Genomic DNA, 22,333 nt, shown 5'->3' with positions numbered 1-22,333 from the left:
AAGGAGAAAAGAAAGTCAATGGTAGATCATATGATACTGTATCTGAGAGTAGTCTCAGAGATAATTTTTTTTTAATTTTAACAACATATTTTATTTAGATTAATTATCCAAAATATTATTTCAACATTTAGCTAATATAAAAATGATTATAGACATTTTACATTCTTTTTTATACTAAATCTTTGAACTCTAGTATGTATTTTACACTTTTTTTTTTTAAACATCTTTATTGAAGTATAATTGCCTTACAATGGTGTGTTAGCTTCTGCTTTATAACAAAGTGAATCAGTTATACATATACAATATGTTCCCATATCTCTTCCCTCTTGCATCTCCCTCCCTCCCACCCTCCCCATCCCACCCCTCTAGGTGGTCACAAAGCACTGAGCTGATCTCCCCGTGCTATGCGGCTGCTTCCCACTAGCTATCTATTTTACATTTGGTAGTGTATATATGTCCATGACACTCTCTCACCCTGTCACATCTCACCCCACCCCCTCCCCATATCCTCAAGTCCATTCTCTAGTAGGTCTGTGTCTTTATTCCCATCTTACCACTAGGTTCTTCATGGCCTTTTTTTTTTTCCCTTAGATTCCGTATATATGTGTTAGCATACTGTATTTGTTTTTCTCTTTCTGACTTACTTCACTCTGTATGACAGACTCTAACTCCATCCACCTCATTACAAATACCTCCATTTCATTTCTTTTTATGGCTGAGTAATATTCCATTGTATATATGTGCCACATCTTCTTTATCCATTCATCTGTCGATGGACTTTTAGGTTGCTTCCATGTCCTGGCTATTGTAAATAGAGCTGCAATGAACATTTTGGTACATGACTCTTTTTGAACTATGGTTTTCTCAGGGTATATGCCCAGTAGTGGGATTGCTGGGTCGTATGGTAGTTCTATTTGCAGTTTTTTAAGGAACCTCCATACTGTTCTCCATAGTGGCTGTATCAATTTACATTCCCACCAACAGTGCAAGAGTGTTCCCTTTCCTCCACACCCTCTCCAGCATTTATTGTTTCTAGATTTTTTGATGATGGCCATTCTGACCAGTGTGAGATGATATCTCATTGTAGTTTTGCTTTGCATTTCTCTAATGATTAATGATGTTGAGCATTCTTTCATGTGTCTGTTGGCAATCTGTATATCTTCTTTGGAGAAATGTCTGTTTAGGTCTTCTGCCCATTTTTGGATTGGGTTGTTCGTTTTTTTGTTATTGAGCTGCATGAGCTGCTTGTAAATCTTGGAGATTAATCCTTTGTCAGTTGCTTCATCTGCAAATATCTTCTCCCATTCTGATGGTTGTCTTTTGGTCTTGTTTATGGTTTCCTTTGCTGTGCAAAAGCTTTTAAGTTTCATTAGGTCCCATTTGTTTATTTGTGTTCTTATTTCCATTTCTCTGGGAGCTGGGTCAAAAAGGATCTTGCTGCAATTTATGTCATAGAGTGTTCTGCCTATGTTTTCCTCTAAGAGTTTGATAGTGTCTGGCCTTACACTTAGGTCTTTAATCCATTTTGAGTTTATTTTTGTGCATGGTGTCAGGGAGTGTTCTAATTTCATACTTTTACATGTATCTGTCCAATTTTCCCAGCACCACTTATTGAAGAGGCTGTCTTTTCTCCACTGTATATGCTTGCCTCCTTTATCAAAGATAAGGTGACCATATGTGCGTGGGTTTATCTCTGGGCTTTCTATCCTGTTCCATTGATCTATATTTCTGTTTTTGTGCCAGTACCAAACTGTCTTGATTACTGTAGCTTTGTAATATAGTCTGAAGTCAGGGAGCCTGATTCCCCCAGCTCCATTTTTCGTTCTCAAGATTGCTTTGGCTATTCGGGGTCTTTTGTGTTTCCATACAAATTGTGAAATTTTTTGTTCTAGTTCTGTGAAAAATGCCAGTGGTAGTTTGATAGGGATTGCATTGAATCTGTAGATTGCTTTGGGTAGTAGAGTCATTTTCACAATGTTGATTCTTCCAATCCAGGAACATGGTATATCTCTCCATCTATTTGTATCATCTTTAATTTCTTTCATCAGTGTCTTATAATTTTCTGCATACAGGTCTTTTGTCTCCTTAGGTAGGTTTATTCCTAGATATTTTATTCTTTTTGTTGCAATGGTAAACGGGAGTGTTTTCTTAATTTCACTTTCAGATTTTTCGTCATTAGTGTATAGAAATGCAAGAGATTTCTGTGCATTAATTTTGTCAGAGATAATTTTGCAATGATTTTCAGTATGTTTTAGCTTCATTCAAGTGAAATATTACAAGTCTAAGATATAAGACCAGAATATATGTAGCCAATTAATTGGGGAGGGGGACATGAGGAGGTCCTTCCCTGGACAGTCAACCTTCACCCAATTTGAAGACACCTCCATTCCTGCAGAACACTCAGGACTAACAGGAACAACTTGAAAGTCACTGATCTTGTATGATCTTCCCATATTTTTTGTGCTTTATTGAGGTATAACTAATATTACAAAAAAAAATCACAAGGTGACATTTAATGCATATAATTTGATGAGTTTGGAATATGCATACACCACCTATTAAACCATCACAACAATCGAGGTAAGAAACATACTTATCACTTTCAAAAGTTTCCTTCAACCCTTTTTTGTTTTCTGTATGTTTATTTTGTGGTAAGAACACTTAACTTGAGATCTACCCTCTTAACAAAATTTTATGTCAATAGTGCTGAATTGTTAACTATAGACACCATGTTGTACAGCAGATTTCTAGAACTGATTCATCTTTCATAACCTAAACATTATAGCCGTTGAGCACCAGCTCCCCATTTCCCCTTCCCTTGCCCCATCATCTTCCCATTAATATACAAGGAACTGATAATAAAAGAATTTAGGTGATTTGTTTAAAGTTGTACACATTCCAGATGCACTTATGTATAATTATAGAATTCAATAATGGTAGGGTCAAAACTTAAGTCTCTTTATCTCTTAGAACCATACAGTAGATGACTTTTATAGGACACTCTGTGGGTCTCTACATCTGCTCCTCACATAGCTCAGGTCCCTGTTAAAACTTAAGAGAAAACTTCAATATAATCAAGTGGCTTTGAAACGACTCTTCCTACTTCAATGCTCTGTTTATTTTGTTAATAGGAATGCATGCTCCAGCTTCAAACATTTTTAAATTAATCTCTATTAGAGTACAGTTGATTTACAATGTTGTGTTAGTTTCTGCTGTACAGCAAAGTGAATCAGGTATACATATACCTATATCCACTCTTTTAGATTCTTTTCTCATATAGGTCGTTACAGAGTATTGTTCACTACTCTACAGAGTAGAGTTCACTGTGCTTTACAGTAAGTTCTTATTAGTTATCTATTTTATATATAGTAGTGTGTATATGTCAATTCCAATCTCCCAATTTATCCCTCCCTCCCTTTCCCCCTTGGTAACCATATGTTTTTCTACATGTGTGACTCTATTTCTGTTTTGTAAATAAGTTCATTTATACCATTTTTTTTTTTTTAGATTCCGCATATAAGCAATATCATATGATGTTTGTCTTTGTCTGATTTCAAAACTTAAAAATATATAGATTATAAAATAAAATGTCTTCCCTTACCTTTATGCTTCAAAAGCAACTAAATGAGACTTTTTAATGTATCATTCTTATGTAACTTTCCCCATTTTTGATATCTTTTCTCTATAGTCTAATCTTTATGCACCAATTACAGTGATCTTTTCAAAATGAAAGATCATATCACCACTCCATTTACAAACTTCTTATGAATTCTTATTACAATTAGGGGGAAAAAAGCAAATTTTTACCATGGATCTTAAGACCCTAAATGATTTATACCTGCCTACTTCTTTGGCATTATCTCACTTTATGAGACCCCGCATTCACGACTTCTATTCTTAAACCTATCAAACATGCTATTTTGACTTAGGCCATTGTAGTGGTTCTACTTTCTTTCTAAATGTTCTTCCCCCTCTCTTCTCATGGCAGACTCAGAAGATAAAATTCTTCAGAAATCAACTTAAATGTCCACTCCTCAGAGCAACTTTTTTTTTTCTATCTTCTCTCCATTATAACTTTAGTATACAACTTTGGAGACAGAGATTTGAGTTCCACTCTGTCCTCTGCCACTCATTTGCTGTGTAACCTCAAGCCCATAACTTTTCTGGTCCTTTTCAAAGCTGAAAAATAGGGATAACATTGGGTTTATTGTCAGGGTGGTTGTGAGGTTAAGAGTTCAATAAGTGGAGACTGTTATTTGTGTTAATCTGTGTCATCTTAACTCAAAAAGAATTTAAGTTGCATTTCTTTTATTAGAGTTTAAAGATAAGGAAAGCTAGGAATATGAATATCTTAATGGAAAATGATATTAAAGGAAGGTTAAAGTTTCTAGCTCACCAGCCACGCGCAGGACTTGCCATTAATTAATTAATTATCCATTAATGTTTACTGTATATCAGGTACTGACCTTAGTCCCTGGAAGAGTAACAGGGACATACATACTCTATAGAGGAAATAGGTATATTGTTATATTGTAATATATATTAGTACAGGTAAGTGCAATATTTTATGGGAGCATAGAGTAAGGAAGAGAAAGTTTTATATAGGTTCAGTTTGATTTGGTTCTCAGATGTTGAACAGGTGTTCAACACAAACAGAGGAAACATCATTCCAAGCAGAAAATTATGGATGGAAACTCAGCCAATTGTAACACTGAGGAGTATGCAATGAAAAGGTTCAGAAGGTAAAGTTTTAAGGAATAGGCGTCAATGAAGTCTAATGCTTCTGAGGTTAAATAGTTTAAAATTTTTGAAGTGGTTATAAGATTTGAATATGCTGGTAAATTTTTCAAGAAGTATTGCCTCACACTGATACAAGCAGAATGCAGATTCTGTGTGTGAGGAATGAATGAAGTTAAAAATGGAAAACAAAGGGTTAAACTCCTATTTCAGAAAGGTTGATGTCTGAAAGGAGAGAGTGAGTGAAACTTGTAGAGACTGGAATATTGATGGAAAAAATGTATTAAAATGGAGGAAAGTTCAAACTATAAGGGAAGAGGAAAAGCTAGTATAGAGAGGACGTTTGAAAACAAAAGCAACAAGGTTAATAGCCGAGGTAGAATTGCTCAGGGACACTTCTTTTGTCTCTGGAAAGAGATGAAGACGCCAATTTTAATCGAGAGGTTGTGAATAGAATAGCTGTTATGTAAACTTACAAGGAAGACTCTTTCTCAACCATTTTTTCTCTAGAGCCCTTTTGTCCTTTTTACCTTGGGTCCACTCTGATTGTATGCAACAAACATAAACTCTTCTATTAATGTGGAGCAGGCATCCACACATAGTAACTTGCTTCTGCCTTGGAAGACACCATTATTATTACAGACCCACTCAAAATAAAGGTCTGAGGAACATGACAAATTAAGAATGCCAGACTGTGAGGAAGAATCAATCTGACTTAAAGGAAGCCAGCCAGACAAAAGAACAGACCATAGCTATTCTAATTTCAACAATAAGAGTCTTTAATGATACTGTAGAGCTAGTGTCAGTATCAGTGATCATGGAAAATTAGTTCCTTACATTCTTTCAGGGATACTTTGGCTTCTTTACATAAAATTCCTTGGGAGGACTCCAGAAGTCACAGTTGCTATATGTAAAATTTTGTCATTTCTTCTTGCTTGATTAACCTGAACCCCTGAATTATATGCTGCACTATAAAACATTGCAGCAGTGGTATCCTGAAAATGTAGTATAAGCTGAAAATCAGGCCATACATCTTTTATTAATTCCTCAGAATGCTTCAGTAATAAGGTATATTTTTATGAGGAAAAAAATTATTCAATATGTAACATGTCAATGCTTAATACTATATGGGAAAATGCTTTATAAATTCTAAGGTGCTAGTCATATAAGAGGCATTATATACTCGTGGAGACAGAGAAATAATTAAGATATATTGACTATCACCAGTACTTTAAAAAAATTAAAACTCACTTAAAAAGACAACTCAGTATCAAAAGAAATGTCCGAATGACTGAACATCACAAAATTTTAACAGTATTGCTAAGGCAGTAGAATTTTCAAACCTTCAAATCCTGTTATTGAAACAATGGTCTTGGTGAGATTGTAAACTTATAAATTGTGAAAGAAATGAACAGCACAGAGATAAACGAGAAATTACAATCAAAGAAGAACAAAATTAATCATAACTTTGTTTTTTATAAACATGAAACAAGTTCACTTCCTCTATGTGGTTTAGTTTTCTTCCATTTGAATTGACTCCACCCTAATGGTACTCAAATTAGCTACACATCAATAGTTATGTATTCTAAAGTAGATTTAACCCTTCTCAGAACGTCTCTGTTTATTTTGGGCCCAAAAGGTCTATACAAAATTTAAGGGATGATGGAGAAGGCACATATCTCCATTATTTGTTCATGGCCTATGCTTCATTATAATACACAAAATATTACCTCTTCATGCATAAGTACCCTCAATTATGCATCCAAAGTTTGCCTTATTTAAAAGAAGTGAAGGCAGCTGTAAAAAAGAGCTTCCCAAGTATTTGTGCATCAAAAATACATATTCATGATGGAAAATTATCCACCAAAAATGTGCTCTTTGCAAGGGGCAACATTATAATTTAGCAAAAGTTAAATCCTGTCTTCCTCATACTCTTTTATTGTGTCACTCCTGGTGTGACCCAGCGGGGCATTCAGTGGAGATCCTTGAAATTTTGCTCTGTTTGAATGTTTAAACATGTTGAACATAAGAACCGAATTCGAAGGATGTACATGACTGAAACATAAGGCAGCTGCAGACTGCTCAGAACATTTATCAACACATTTAATCTGCAGTTCATTTCACATCTCATGTATAGAACATCGTGTCTATTGCATAGCATTTAGAATGAAGTATACTTGAAGTCCATTATGCTTTCTTAAATAAGAAAAATGGCATATACTCTATGGATTTTAAGGTTCTATTTAGGATGCTAAAATAATTTTACAAAAAGAAAAGTATTTTTAAAGTATAGGAATAAATAAGCCTGCTTTTCAATTGCACGTCTTGGGAATTCTCTCGCTTTGAAATGTAAGGCAATCTGAATGAGTGTAGGTGCTGCGATGAAGCTTATGTGACTGTTTTGGGTGTTAGTTGCAAAGAGTCACAAATAACACCTGAAACCAGGAAACTAAAGCCCTGGCTTCTCCACTTCTACATATACATCCTTTTTGAGCCTAGCTTTCTTATTCTTGAATGGGGAAAAAAATCCATGCCTAGCCACAGTTTTGTGTCTTAAATTAGGTAGCGTATAATAGCTTTGGGTAAACAGTAAAACACTGATCAAATGGGACAGCATATTATAATTGAAGTTGCTGGTAATTGAATCAACAAGTGGACTCGGAACAGTGCAAAGTCTATGAGACCTTTAAGTTGCAAATAATTATTTACCTCAATTTTACCGAATGGCTAGATTTGAGGGTAAATGAATTTATATTCTTTGCTTCATAGCTAGATGGAAGAAAAATAGATGCAGGATAGCTTGCAAGTTGCATGAAATTCATCCCAAATGATTATTACTGTTATTATTCCTCCTCATTTTTATTTTTTCTGATCATTGATTAGAAAATTATAGCTTTTTGTGCTTCATCATATTTTTGGAAAAATGTTCTAAAACTTAAGTTCTGACACAAAGATAGTGCTGTATTACTAGTTTCTTAATCTGTTAAGAAATCAAAGCCAAACTTCTATCCCATTACTTTATTGCCTTTCAGTCTGCATCTGTGATTATAACATAATTTCTTTAAATTAATTTTAAAAACTCTAAGCCGAGAATTCTTAATATTTTGAAAATTAGAATTCCTAGCATTGTTGAGCTGATGAAAACCCTCTCTAATGCCTCTGAAAAGTTATGTGTAACAAAGATTTAAATTTTATTAAATAATTTGGAGAACATTTTATTTCCTTAAGATTATTAGAGTTACATGAGGAAATTAGAAAACCAGTATTAAATGCAAAGATTGTTTGTCAGAGTGTCAAGGAAATCTTTAGGAAACTCTTAATTCAGATCCTGTCTTTCTTTCTGTTCCTCTGCTGGCATTGTTTCTCCCCACACCATTATCTTGAACCATATCTACTTTCATCTTGATCAAAATTAAAAAGTAAATGTTCATCCTATTTATTTGTTTCTATGATTTACATAGCAACAAAGAACTGCCTTGACTAATAACCTTTTTCTCTAAATTTATGGCATCAATATGTTAAATAATAATTAAGTAAAATGTTTTTTAAGTATTCATTTCTCTTCTTTAGAGAGGGACAAAATAAAAACTGCTTCATATTTTAAACGAACAATTAAGACATGTTCCTTTTACCAGAAAGCTGCAAAAGGAAAATCACTCTCTCGGTGTAAATGTGAGATATTGCTTTCTCATTTTACAAACTCAGAATCTTCCTGTGCATGAAATGCTTCTGTGTTTAGAAGATGCATAATTATTCACATAATTTAAATAGTCATCTTTCAACATCAGTCAGTGGAAGTCTAGGACTAAAAGTCAAGTACACTTAGGCCCAGGTTACTAACCAAGATGATTCCCCTCCTTTCATTTACATACATACGTATGTATTTATTTATCTGTTTATTTCCTATCAGTATATAACATAAGTGGATTTTTTTGCTCAATAGTTGTGTTTTCTCCTAATGATTGATTGATTAATATATTTGAGAAGAAATTGAGAACTAAACATGTTTTTTCATATTTATAATCAAATATATTTATATTCTCAAGTCAGAACACCTCAAATGGATGTGCAGCAGTTTGTGATATTAACTTACATTTATAATATATCAATCAGTCAATAAAATAGGAACACTTGAGATTGTTTCTTTATCTAGAAGAAATGACTCATTTGAACAAAATATTTTTTAGCTTTATTTTTTAAAGATTATTGCAAAAGAAATTCAATAAAAAATGTTTACATATTCAACTTACTTGAAATTTTGTAAAATAAGTACTACTTTTGGTGTTTCATAGATACTAAAAAAAGACAAATATTCCTCCTCTAAATATTAAGTATTTCACTATCTCTGAGGTCCATTAACTAATATCAGCAACTTCCCTAGATTTTGCCCTGTACTCAAATCTTGATCACCCGTGATAGAACAGAGAAGCTGCAGAACTGAAGTTTGAAAATTGTCATACATATCTACATAGATGTGGAATGCATTTGTATGCAATGGAAAAAGAGTATATTCTGTGCTTAAGGAATAAATGATGCAGGAAAAGCTGGAAAATTGCCACTTTTCTATTCTCCATCCTTCCTGATATTTCATAGTGGAGATAGCATTTGTTCATCAGATTTATTCAATGGTATTAAGTGTTCAGTTATGAATCTGAGATTGGGACCCACTTATTTTTGATACCAAAATTCATGTCTATGTATGTAAGATGTACAAATCAGTATAGTTGGTGTCTGAAGACCTGAGTTTGAGTGTCCTGGTTTTATTCCTTATAGCTGACATTAGCCAAGTCACTTAGGGTCCATTTGCCTCAGGTTTTTATCATCATAGTGGGTATAAGATTTAAATTACAAAATTGATTAAAGATTAAATGTCTTTCTAACGTGGTACAAATGGCGATCTGTTTGTCTGTGCACCCCTACAAAGCACTGAAGTGACAATACAGATATTAAATGTAAATAAAGCCAAATACACTGTGGTTATTTGTTTAAGTTGTATGAAAAAAATTCAGATTTTTGTTTTTTAATTGAAAATTTTACTCAATGATTTTTTAAAAAGCTTTACTAGACAAAACACAACTATGCAGTTACATATATCAATATATTAATGTTTATTAAACACCAAATATTTGTAAAACTTAAATCTTTCTAGTTGGTTGACATTAGACTCTTAGTTTTACGTGGTAGAATTTTTATTATTTTATATCTAGCCAATTCAAAGTTAAATGGTTAAGAGACGATGGTACCTCCTTAGTCATTTACTTAATTACAGTGTATGGCACATAAATACTCAAAAGTTGATGAATGACTCCTGTATTAATGTAGAACTCCAACTCTAGAGTTTTCTTTGGACCTTCAAAATGGAATAATAGATTCTACCGTATTAAGACTTTATCCATCTTCCAGCTCCCAAGTTGACTTGACTCAAAAATCCTAGATGTCTGAGTATCTAATTTACATTTATAGGCATATCTTTATAAGCATTGGGGATTAGAAACAAGAAAGGGGGTTATTTTCTGCTTTTTAAGTATTTTCCTCCCCATAGGAGAACTTAACAAGTTGTGAAGTGCATGAAATAATTTTAGAATATCATCTCAAACATCCTTACATTTAGGCATCTCATTCACAAGTGTTAAATCTACTTTAAGGGCTGAATTGTCAAGGAGCACATAAATTGGAGAGCTGCCAAATTTCCACTTCAGCTTATGCTGTGTAGACGGAACATGTATCCATATGACCTGCATGAATCAGCATTCAGCTGTCTCACAAGCTATTTCAGCCATTGCCTATTGTCAACTACGTAAGAAAGAATATTCATTAGAATGAAAGTTGGAGTATATTTTGGTTATAACATTGGTTAAATCTTTTTTTCTAATCCTTCTCCTATATACAAAAAAAAAAAAGAAGAGATGGTTTAGTCTTGAAATTCAGAAAAATACAACTTATAACTTTTTTAACTTGCTTATAGTTATAATTTTTTTTTAATTCTCAAAACTTAGTTCTAAACTTTAAGTAGTAAACTTAAGAGTATTTTTAAAAATTATATACAAATATATTGATAAGATGCCTCAGACCAAACTGTAAGGAGAAATTGCTCACAATGAAATTTCAGAGATTATCTCTCTAAAAAATATGTCCTCAAGTGGGGAAATGAGTTTATTAACTGTTGCTGTCACTAACTCAGATCCCTTTACTGAACTCAACATTTAGTGTATGACACTATCTCTTATACCTTTTAAGTTATTGTAAAGTCGTTATAAAAATCTGTTATTATTCAAGCATCTATTGACCATGTAGAAGTATTAAATTATCATATGTTATTTCAAATATATTTGTTCAATAAGATGTAAAATATTAAATGAAGTAGTTCTTTTAAAGTAAAAAAGAGAATGTTGCAAGATAAATTTTATACTCTCATTTGAAAGGAATGCATTCAAATTATTTAACCTATCTGATGTTTGTATAAAATTATATTTATTTTTATCTTGAACTTCTTGTTGGAACTTTTAAACATCTTCAGAAAGGCATATTCATCCCCACTCAACAAATTCATTTAAAAAATTAAGAATGAGAGTTCTCATATTTCTACCATACTCTTACTTTAAAAATATCTTCCACATTTTAATCAAATTTAATTCTCTATCAACAGGAATGAATACAGTAACCACACTGTCCACTAATTTGTGGTAAATATTCAATGCGATAAAATGAGAAGTACTATTGACATACAAATGTGATGCCAGCTAAGCTGATAATTTTTTAAACATCTTTATTAGAGTATAATTGTTTTACAATATTGTGTTACTTTCTGCTGTTTAAAGAAGTGAATCAGCTATATGTATACATATATCCCCATATCCCCTCCCTCTTTTTTTTTTTTTTTTAAACATCTTTATTGAAGTATAATTGCTTTACAGTTTTGTGTTAGTTTCTGCTGTATAACAAAGTGAATCAGCTATATGTATACATATATCCCCATATCTCCTCCCTCTTGTGTTTCCCTCCCACCCTCCCTATCCCACCCCTCTAGGTGGTCACAAAGCACCGAGCTGATCACCCTGTGCTGTGCGGCTGCTTCCCACTAGCTATCTACTTTACATTTGGTAGTGTATATATGTCCATACCACTCTCTCACTTCGTCCCAGCTTACCTTTCCCCTTGCCATGTCCTAAAGTCTATTCCCTACGTCTGCATCTTTATTCCTGTGCTGCCGCTAGGTTCGTCAGAACCTTTTTTTTTTTTTAGATTCCATGTATATGTGTAGACATACAGTATTTGTTTTTCTCTTTCTGACTTACTTCACTCTGTATGACAGACTCTAACTCCATCCACCTCACTACAAATACCTCCATTTCATCTCTTTTTATGGCTGAGTAATATTCCATTGTATATATGTGCCACATCTTCTTTACCCATTCATCCGATGATGGGCACTTAGGTTGCTTCCATGTCCTGGCTATTGTAAATAGAGCTGCAATGAACATTTTGGTACATGACTCTTTTTAAATTATGGTTTTCTCAGGGTATATGCCCAGTAGTGGGATTTCTGGGTCGTATGGTAGTTCTATTTGTAGTTTTTTAAGGAACCTCCATACTGTTCTCCATAGTGGCTGTATCAATTTACATTCCCACCACCAGCTTTCTTTTGATCTCCATTTGCATGGAATATCTTTTTCCATCCCCTCACTTTCAGTCTGCATATGTCCCTAGGTCTGAAGTGGGAGTCTTGCACACAGCATATATATAGGTCTTGTTTTTGTATCCATGCAGCCAGTCTGTGTCTTTTGGTTGAAGCTTTTCATCCATTTACATTTAAGGTAATTACCCATATGGATGTTCCTATTACCATTTTCTTAATTGTTTTGGGTTTGTTACTGTAGGTCTTTTCCTTCTCTTGTGTTTCCTGCCTAGAGAAGTTCCTTTAGCATTTGTTGTAAAGCTGGTCTTTTGGCACTGAATTCTCTTAACTTTTGCTTGTCTATAAAGGTTTTAATTTCTCCATCGAATCTGAATGAGATACTTGCTGGGTAGAATAATCTTGGTTGTAGGATTTTTCCTTTTATCACTTTAAATATGTCCTTCCACTCCCTTCTGGCTTGCAGAATTTCTGCTGAAAGATCAGCTGTTAACCTTATGGGGATTCCCTTGTATGTTATTTGTTATTTTTCCCTTACTGCTTTTAATATTTTTTCTTTGTATTTAATTTTTGATAGTTTGATTAATATGTGTCATGGCGTGTTTGTCCTTGGTTTTATCCTATATGGGACTCTCTGTGCTTCCTGGACTTGATTGACTATTTCCTTTCCCATGTTAGGAAAGTTTTCAACTATAATCACTTCAAATATTTTCTAAGACCCATTCTTTTTCTCTTCTTCTTTGACTCCCATAATTTGAATGTTAGTGCATTCAATGTTGTCCCAGAGGTCTCTGATGTTGTCCTCAATTCTTTTCATTCTTTTTTCTTTATTCAGAACTGCTCTGTGGTAGTTCTTTCCCCTATTTTATCTTCCAGGTCATTTATCCATTCTTCTGCCTCAGTTATTCTGCTCTTGATTCCTTCTAGAGATTTTTAAATTTCGTTTATTGTGTTGTTCATCATTGTTTGTTTGCTCTTTAGTTCTTCTAGGTCCTTGTTAAACATTTCTTATATTTTCTCCATTCTATTTCCAAAAGATTTTGAATCATCTTTACTATCATTACTCTGAATTCTTTTTCATGTAGACTGCCTATTTCCTCTTCATTTGTTTGGTCTCGTGGGTTTTTACCTTGCCCCTTCACCTGCTGCATACTTCTATGTCTTCTCATTTGTTTGAATTACTGTGTTTGGGGTTTCCTTTTCACAGGCTGCCGGTTCGTAGTTCCCGTTGTTTTTGGTGTCTGCCCCCAGTGCGTGATGTTGGTTCAGTGGCTTGTTTAGGCTTCCTGGTGAAGGGGACTGGTACCTGTGTTCTGGTGGGTGGGGCTGGATCTTGTCTTTCTGGTGGGCAGGGCCGTGTCTGGTGGTGTGTTTTTGGGTGTCTGTGAACTTAGTATGATTTTAGGTAGCCTCTGCTAATGAGTGGGGTTGTTCCTGTCTTGCTAGTAGTTTGGCATGGGGCATCCAACGCTGGAGTCTGCTGGCTGTTGGGTGGAGCTGGGTCTTAGCATTGAGACGAAGTCCTCTGGGGGAGCTCTTGCCGATTGATATTACATGCGGCCAGGAGGTCTCTGGTGGTCCAATGTCCTGAACTTGCTTCTCTTACCTCAGAGGCTCAGACCTGACACCCAGCCGGAGCACCAAGACCCTGTCAGCCACACGGCTCAGAAGAAAAGGGAGAAAAATGAAAGAAAGAAAATTTTAAAAATAATTATTAAAATAAAAAAAAATAATAAAAACAGAAGAGAGAGCAACCAATCAGTAAACAAATCCACCAGTGGTAACAAGGGCTAAAAACTATACCAAGATAAACATAAAAATCAAAATCATATCAGTTGCAGACAGCAAACCCCAAGTCCACCACCTCAATTTTGAGATGATTCATTGTCTATTCAGGTATTCCACAGATGCAGTTTGCATCAAGTTGATTGTGGGGATTTAATCCGCTGCTCCTGAGGCTGCTGGGAGAGATTTCCCTTTCTCTTCTTTGTTCACAGAGATCCTGGGGTTCAGCTTTGGTTTTGGCCCCACCCCTGCGTGTAGGTCACCCTCAGGCATCTGTTCCCGTCCATACAGGATGGGGTTAAAGCAGCGGTTGATTAGGGGGCTCTGGCTCATTCATGCCAGGGGGAGGGAGGGATACAGTAGTTATAATTGGAATGTGGGGCAAGCCTGTGGCAGCAGAGGGCAGCATGATGTTGCAACAGCCTGAGGCATACCATGTGTTCTCCTGGGGAAGTTGTCCCTGGATCACAGGACCCTGGCAGTGGTGGGCTGCACAGGCTCCCCGGGGGGTGGGGTGTGGATAGTGACCTACGCTTGCCCATAGGCTTTTTGGTGGCTGCGGCAGCAGCATTAGCGTTTCATGCCCGTCTCTGGTGTCCGAGCCAATAGCTGTGGCTTGCGCCCGTCTCTGGAGCTCATTTAGGTGATGCTCTGCCTTCTGTGGGCAGACAGGGAGGGAATCCCCTCTCCTTGTGCACCCTCAAAACATTGGTCTCTTGCCTCTTAGGGAAGTCGACACTTTTTCCCGGACTCCCTCCCGGCTACCTGTGGTGCACTAGCTCCCTTCAGGCTGTTATCACCCCGCCAACCCCAGTCCTCTCCCTGGGATCCTACCTCTGAAGCCCGAGCCTCAGCTCCCAGCCCCTGCCCGCTCTGGCAGGTGCGCAGACAAGCTTCTCAGGCTGGTGAGTGCTGGTTGGCACCAATCCTCTGTGCAGGAATCTCTCCTCTTTGTCCTCTGCACCCCTGTTGCTGCACTCTCCTCCATGGCTCCAAAGCTTCCCACCCCCCCGCCTATCCCCCATTTCCACCAGTGAAGGGGTTTCCTAGTGTGTGGAAACTTTTCCTCTTTCACAGCTCCCTCCCCAAGGTGCAGGTCTCATTCCTATTCTTTTGTCTCTGTTTTTTCTTTTTTCTTTTGCCCTATCCAGGTACGTGGGGAGTTTCTTGCCTTTTGGGAAGTCTGAGGTCTTCTGCCAGCATTCAGTAGGTGTTCTGTAGGAGTTGTTCCATATGTAGATGTATTTTTGTTGTATTTGTGGGGAGGAAGGTGATCTCCATGTCTTACTCCTCTGCCATCTTGAAGGTCCCCCCAGAGCTACTAAAAATAAACTGTTAATTTTTGAGATTTTTATTTTTACTGTATTACAGTGTTTATGTTATAGTTTCAAAGATCATGTTAATTTTCTAGGTACTATTTGTTAATATAATTAAAATAACATGATTTGGTTTATACATATAATTACTGGATTTATTGAATCCATTACTGGGATCATATAAAATTAATTTTAGTGTACTTTGTTTGACAGTGGTAAAAAAATTTAAAATAAGAGTGCACTGTTTATATGGTTGAATATATTTTGTCTGAGTTTTGAGTTTTGATCTTGCCACCAGATGGCAGGAAAAAATCAGAGTCAAATATTTCTGTTAAGCAGTGTAAGGATTTTTTTTTTTTTTTTTCATTTTGGTTGTTTTTCTATTGTTGATGTTTTGCACAAAACCCAAGACATCATAAATATAATGTGAATAGACAGTAATACCTGATAATTACTAGTGAAATTTTTGTATTTTTTCAGTGTAATCATGCTATAAATAACTTAATATATTCATGCTGTCATTGATATTATGAGTTTAAAAATTATAATTAATGTTATTATTTTAGGAACATTCAACTTGCTGTAATAACTAGAGCTGTCAGTCCTCAGAATTCCGAAAGTAAAACAAGTGGTCAGTTACCTCCTTTAAGCACACATCTTCATTTAAAAGAATGACGTAACAGTAAAGTGTATACAATCAATGAATGCTTAACAAAGAGTTGATGGAAAAGAAAACTAAACTGTCACCTTAAAGTCAGTACCTTTCAGGCCAATATCAAATAGAAACTTATCTTGGCTGATATATGTCTTACTATTTCACAGAGTAAACACTTTGAAGTTTTAGTGTAATGGCACTTGACTTCATCTGTAAGTAAAACCCAATTGTAACACAGAATAAAGGCAGAAGGTATTCCCCAAACTACAGTAAGACTTCACAGTTCCTTTATGTTTTTTACTAATATATGCAAAGAAGAGAGTTGAGGTAAACTTTAAAAAGAATTAAGTCAAGTTATTGGTGCACATGTATTGTAGATACATTTTTCATTGCTCTAATAATCATAATAATTGCTTCAATACAACTACTTCTCTTTGATAGTTTTCTTTACCTTGCTTTATAGTATCACTATAATATCAAGAAGGACAAGTATTGTTTGCTCCCTCTTCTAAAAGAAAAAAAATGTAACTGGAATTAAGTCCTCTAATCAGGTCAGGTTTGATTCATTGATGTGATCCTTGCCCAGCAGCTTTCTTTGGCATATTAGCAAATGTACTCTTACACATTTTATTTTACTTTTTTTCTTGACAAAGAAAGGCAAACAGCTCTTCTTGATAAATTCCAGATTACTCCTTACTGAGACAATGTAAACAATAGAAGACTATTTAATACGGAGAGTGTGGCCTTTAGGGGAAGACGGGGAGTGTTTCTTTCAGGTGGCTCCGTTATATGCCATTTCCTGACCTTGCACAGTAGACTGTAGCATTGCCACTGTGTGGATTAGAATGAGGTCTACCTGTCATTCAAACTGAAACAAAGTCTCACCAACCATAATATCCTCTGAAACCAGATTTAGAAGTTCTCTCCAGGCTTCTCACTGTTTAATTTGCATAACAGCAGGTATTCAGTATGTGTAAGGGTACAACTTTTATTTTCTCTCCAGATTCCTTTGTCTTTGATAAAGATAAGGCAGAAATTGGGGAGTTTTGGACAAGGTTAGCATAAAAGTGTTAACCTATCACTTGTAAAATGATCTGCTACAAATCTATAAGGACGTTACCATGCAAACTTCCAAAGTTAACAAGAAGAGATTGTTAAGAGATTGAAGTGACTTCAACAGTTTTTACAGATTTACTTGCAAAAAAAAGACCCTTGTTTACTTTTACAAATGGTCATAGAGAATGACAAGTGACCTAGTATACCTAGTTCAGGCAAGTTGCAAATGAAAAAGAAAAATGACACCTGTGGTCAGTGACAGATGAACTTTGCATCCATCATGCTGCTATAGGGAAAACAGGTAGGTGAATTGTTGCTGCTGTCTACAAGCCTTTCACCAGCAGCACTCCATTGAGCAGTGCCAGGGGCAAAATGCATAGTTGCCCTGTGAGTGTCCTACTACATACTTTGGCTTTTAAGGGCTTTTAAAACTAATTCTTAATGAATAATAACAGCATTATTTATGTTTCATGCTGAGGGTCAATTAAAAAAGGAATCACTAGGTTTAGAGAAGAAGTAAATTAATGGAATAGAAATTATCAGGAAATTTACCTGTGCCAGGAGAACATCAGATTTGTATTATCAAATATGCTGCCACACACTATCTTTATGAATGCTTCTGGGGATAACATGCAAATACTTTCAAATAGCCACAACATATTCACAAGGTGTATGGTACTTATCTGGATTGTAGACATCATCAACTCTCAAACAGTAAGATTCATTTCTCCATAATGGTCCCCATGACCTTGTCGTTCATTGTTCATAAAATAAGTCTTATGGCAGATAACTAATACAAAGTAACGTCCTAGTGAGTTTGTGTTAGAAACTCAATTATTTTAGTTACTGTTTTTTAAAATCTTTCCTTAACATAACAATCTTGAGTTTACTTAGTAAGTGCTTGTTCTGTTTTGCCAAACATTGAACTTTTAACCTATGAATCTTTTTATTCAGACTCAAATCAGATAGTAAAAAAACAGAAGTTAAAGATAGATTTAAACAAATAAAGATAAAGGTAAAAAATTTTAGGTAGATTTGCAAATGTCAAGTTAAACAAATATTACTAAATTTATTTACAGATTAGGAATATTAAGAAGAGGAACAGAGACTGCAAATTTCACCCATGTAACTGTTCCTTTATTTTAGAAAAATATAGTGATACTACATACAGTTATGTGGACCAAAAAGGAAAAAAAAAAAAAACCCAAGATTTCCAACTTCTTCTCAGTAGCCTAACTTGGAAGAGAGGAAGTTAGAGGGATAATGTACATTAAAATATATATATATTAGTTTCTATTTCCAATAAGCTGTTTATGAAATAACAACTCAACATACAACTGGGTCATCAAATATTTTCAAATGAGTTTTGCCAAGGCAAATTTGCTGTGATGAATTTGCTTTAAATTTTCAAACCATGTCACTTCGTAAAGTAGTGCCAGATTTCAGGGATTCTGTAGACTTAATAAACAGAAGACCTTAGCTGCTTCTGCATTTAATATTCATCTCTATATAAAGCATATGTTCATCTATTGCATATGTATATGCTCTGCAAAAATCACTACTGTCACTGGTAAGAGTAGTCTGAATCTTAGGTTAATGATTTAGTTTCATCTATTCAACAATAATTTAGGGCTATAAACATCTGTAGTCAATTTAAGACTTATTTGTGATAGCTGGGCAAATTTGTTCCAGAATGATTCAAAATTGACAACAGGGGCTTTTCCCTATGACTTTGATTACCCATGGACGTGACTTTAAATATCACCCAAAGGGGATATTTTGCATTCCAGAGGAAAGCAAGAAAGTTTCTACATTGGTTTAGGAGAAATGTTATGTGTGTTGCACATATTTTTTAACCCAGCAATTTTGCTTCTGAGAATTTATCTTAAGTATATACTCTAATCAGTTAGCAAAAATATATGTACCAGAGTATTCATGAAAGTATTTTTTGGAGTATTGAAAAGCAAGCAGCAAACAAAGCAAATGCTTACCAAGACAGATACTAGAAATATTAGAATGTTTTCGTGCACTAGAATTCTTTCAACCTGTTAAAAAGGAATGTGATTGGTTTTAGAAAATAAAGCTCTCCATTATAGGTTGTTAGTTTAAAAAAAAAAAATTAAAGAAGGTATGCAAATGCAACCACACTGGTGTAAAAAGTAAAGGAAAAAGTTTTACAAGAATCTCTTCAGGGGAGGAGCTTCAACATGGCGGAAGAGTAAGACGTGGAGATCACCTTCCTCCACACAAATACCTCAGAAATACATCTACATGTGGAAAAACTCCTACAGTACACCTACTGCATGCTGGCAGAAGACCTCAGACCTCCCAAAAGGCAAGAAACTCCCCACGTACCTGGCCGTGTGGAGGGCAGGCTCTTGGTACTCCAGCCAGGCGTCAGGGCTATGCCACTGAGGTGAGAGAGCCAAGTTCAGGACACTGGTCCACAAGACACCTCCCAGCTCCACGTAATATCAAACAGTGAAAATCGCCCAGAGATCTCCATCTCAATGCCAAGACCCAGCTCCACTCAACGACCAGCAAGCTACAGTGCAGGACACCCTATGCCAAACAACGAGGAAGACAGGAACACAATCCCATCCATTAGCACAGAGGCTGTCTAAAATCATAATAAAGCCACAGACACCCCAAAACACACCACCAGACGTGGACCTGCCCACCAGAAAGACAAGACCCAGCCTCATCCACCAGAACACAGGCACTAGTCCCCTCCACCAGGAAGTCTACACAACCTACTGAACCAACCTTAGCCACTGGGGACAGACACGAACAACAATGGAAACTACAAAAATGCAGCCTGCAAAAAGGAGACCCCAAACACAGTACGTTAAGCAAAATGAGAAGACAGAGAATCACACAGCAGATGAAGGAGCAAGGCAAAACCCCACCAGACCTAACAAATGAAGAGGAAATAAGCAGTCTACCTCCAAAAGAATTCAGAATAATGATAGTAAAGATGATCCAAAATCTCAGAAATAGAAAGGAGAAAATACAAGAAACGTTTAACAAGGACCTAGAAGTAAAGAGCAAACAAACAATGATGAACAACACAATAAATGAAATTAAAAATTCTCTAGAAGGGGTCAATAGCAGAATAACTGAGGCAGAAGAATGGATAAGTGACCTGGAAGATAAAATAGTGGAAATAACTACCACAGAGCAGAATAAAGAAAAAAGAATGAAAAGAATTGAGGACAGTCTCAGAGACCTCTGGGACAATGTTAAACGCACCAACATTCAAATTATAGGGGTCCCAGAAGAAGAAGAGAAAAAGAAAGGGACTGGGAAAATATTTGAAGAGATTATAGTTGAAAATTTCCCTAATATGGGAAAGGAAATAGTTAATCAAGTCCAGGAAGCACAGAGAGTCCCATACAGGATAAAACCAAGGAGAAACACGCCAAGACACATATTAATCAAACTATCAAAAATTAAATACAAAGAACAAATATTAAAAGCAGCAAGGGAAAAACAACAAATAACACATAAGGGAATCCCCATAAGGTTAACAACTGATCTTTCAGCAGAAACTCTGCAAGCCAGAAGGGAGTGGCAGGACATATTTAAAGTGATGAAGGAGAAAAACCTACAACCAAGATTACTCTACCCAGCAAGTATCTCATTCAGATTTGATGGAGAAATTAAAAGCTTTACAGACAAGCAAAAGCTAAGAGAATTCAGCACCACCAAACCAGCTTTACAACAAACGCTAAAGGAACTTCTCTAGACAGGAAATACAAGAGAAGGAAAAGACCTACAATAATAAATCCAAAACAATTTAGAAAATGGGAATAGGAACATACATATCGATAATTACCTTAAATGTAAATGGATAAAATGCTCCAACCAAAAGACATAGACTGGCTGAATGGATACAAAAACAAAACCCGTATATCTGCTGTCTACAAGACACCCACTTCAGACCTGGGGACACATACAGACTGAAAGTGAGGGGATGGAAAAACATATTCCATGCAAATGGAAATCAAAAGAAAGCTGGAGTAGCAATTGTCATATCAGACAAAATAGACTTTAAAACAAAGACTATTACAAGAGACAAAGAAGGACACTACATAATGATCAAGGGATCAATCCAAGAAGAATATATAACAATTGTAAATATTTATGCACCCAACATAGGAGCACTTCAATACATAAGGCAAATACTAATAGACATAAAAGGGGAAATTGACAGTAACACAATCATAGTAGGGGACTTTAACATCCCACTTTCATCAATGGACAGATCATCCAAAATGAAAATAAATAAGGAAACACAAGCTTTAAATGATACATTAAACAAGATGGACTTAATTGATATATATAGGACATTCCATCCAAAAACAACAGAATACACATTCTTCTCAAGTGTTCATGGAACATTCTCCAGGATAGATCATATCTGGGGTCACAAATCAAGCCTTGGTAAATTTAAGAAAATTGAAATCGTATCAAGTATCTTTTCTGACCGCACCACTATGAGACTAGATATCAATTACAGGAAAAAATCTGTAAGAAGTACAAACACATGGAGGCTAAACAGCACATTACATAATAACCAAGAGATCACTGAAGAAATCAAAGAGGAAATCAAAAAATACCTAGAAACAAATGACAATGAAAACACAACAACCCAAAACCTATGGATGCAGCAAAAGCAGTTCTAAGAGGGAAGTTTATAGCAATACAATCCTACCTTAAGAAACAGGAAACATCTCAGATAAACAGTCTAACCTTGCACCTAAAGCAATTAGAGAAAGAAGAACAAAAAAACCCCAAAGTTAGCAGAAGGAAAGAAATCATAAAGATCAGATCAGAAATAAATGAAAAAGAAATGAAGGAAATGATAGCAAAGATCAATAAGACTAAAAGCTGGTTCTTTGAGAAGATAAAATTGATAAACCATTAGCCAGACGTATCAAGAAAAAAAGGGAGAAGACTCAAATCAATAGAATTAGAAATGAAAAAGGAGAAGTAACAACTGACACTGCAGAAATACAAAGGATCATGAGAGATTACTACAAGCAACTCTATGCCAATAAAATGGACAACCTGGAGGAAATGGACAAATTCTTAGAAATGCACAACCTTCCGAGACTGAACCGGGAAGAAATAGAAAATATAAACAGA

At 35.4% G+C, this 22,333-nt stretch overlaps 1 protein-coding gene and 1 long non-coding RNA gene across 4 annotated transcripts in view; one reads left to right on the top strand and one right to left on the bottom strand.

The window, feature by feature from the left end:
• The window catches only part of LOC309631832, a 552,519-nt gene extending 549,907 nt beyond the window's left edge, over window positions 1-2,612 (bottom strand). The window contains exon 1 of the long non-coding RNA XR_014246593.1: window positions 208-2,612. This is a non-coding gene — a long non-coding RNA (uncharacterized lncRNA). The remainder of the gene's footprint in view (window positions 1-207) is intronic.
• SEMA3A (semaphorin 3A) overlaps window positions 1-22,333 on the top strand; it is a 502,916-nt gene that overhangs the window by 35,665 nt on the left and 444,918 nt on the right. The gene's annotated exons all lie outside the window — the stretch shown is intronic.

Source organism: Balaenoptera borealis, assembly GCF_965194805.1.
Source record: "Balaenoptera borealis genome assembly, chromosome: 7".
NCBI lineage: Eukaryota > Metazoa > Chordata > Mammalia > Artiodactyla > Balaenopteridae > Balaenoptera > Balaenoptera borealis.
This window is presented reverse-complemented; position numbering and strand designations above follow the sequence as displayed.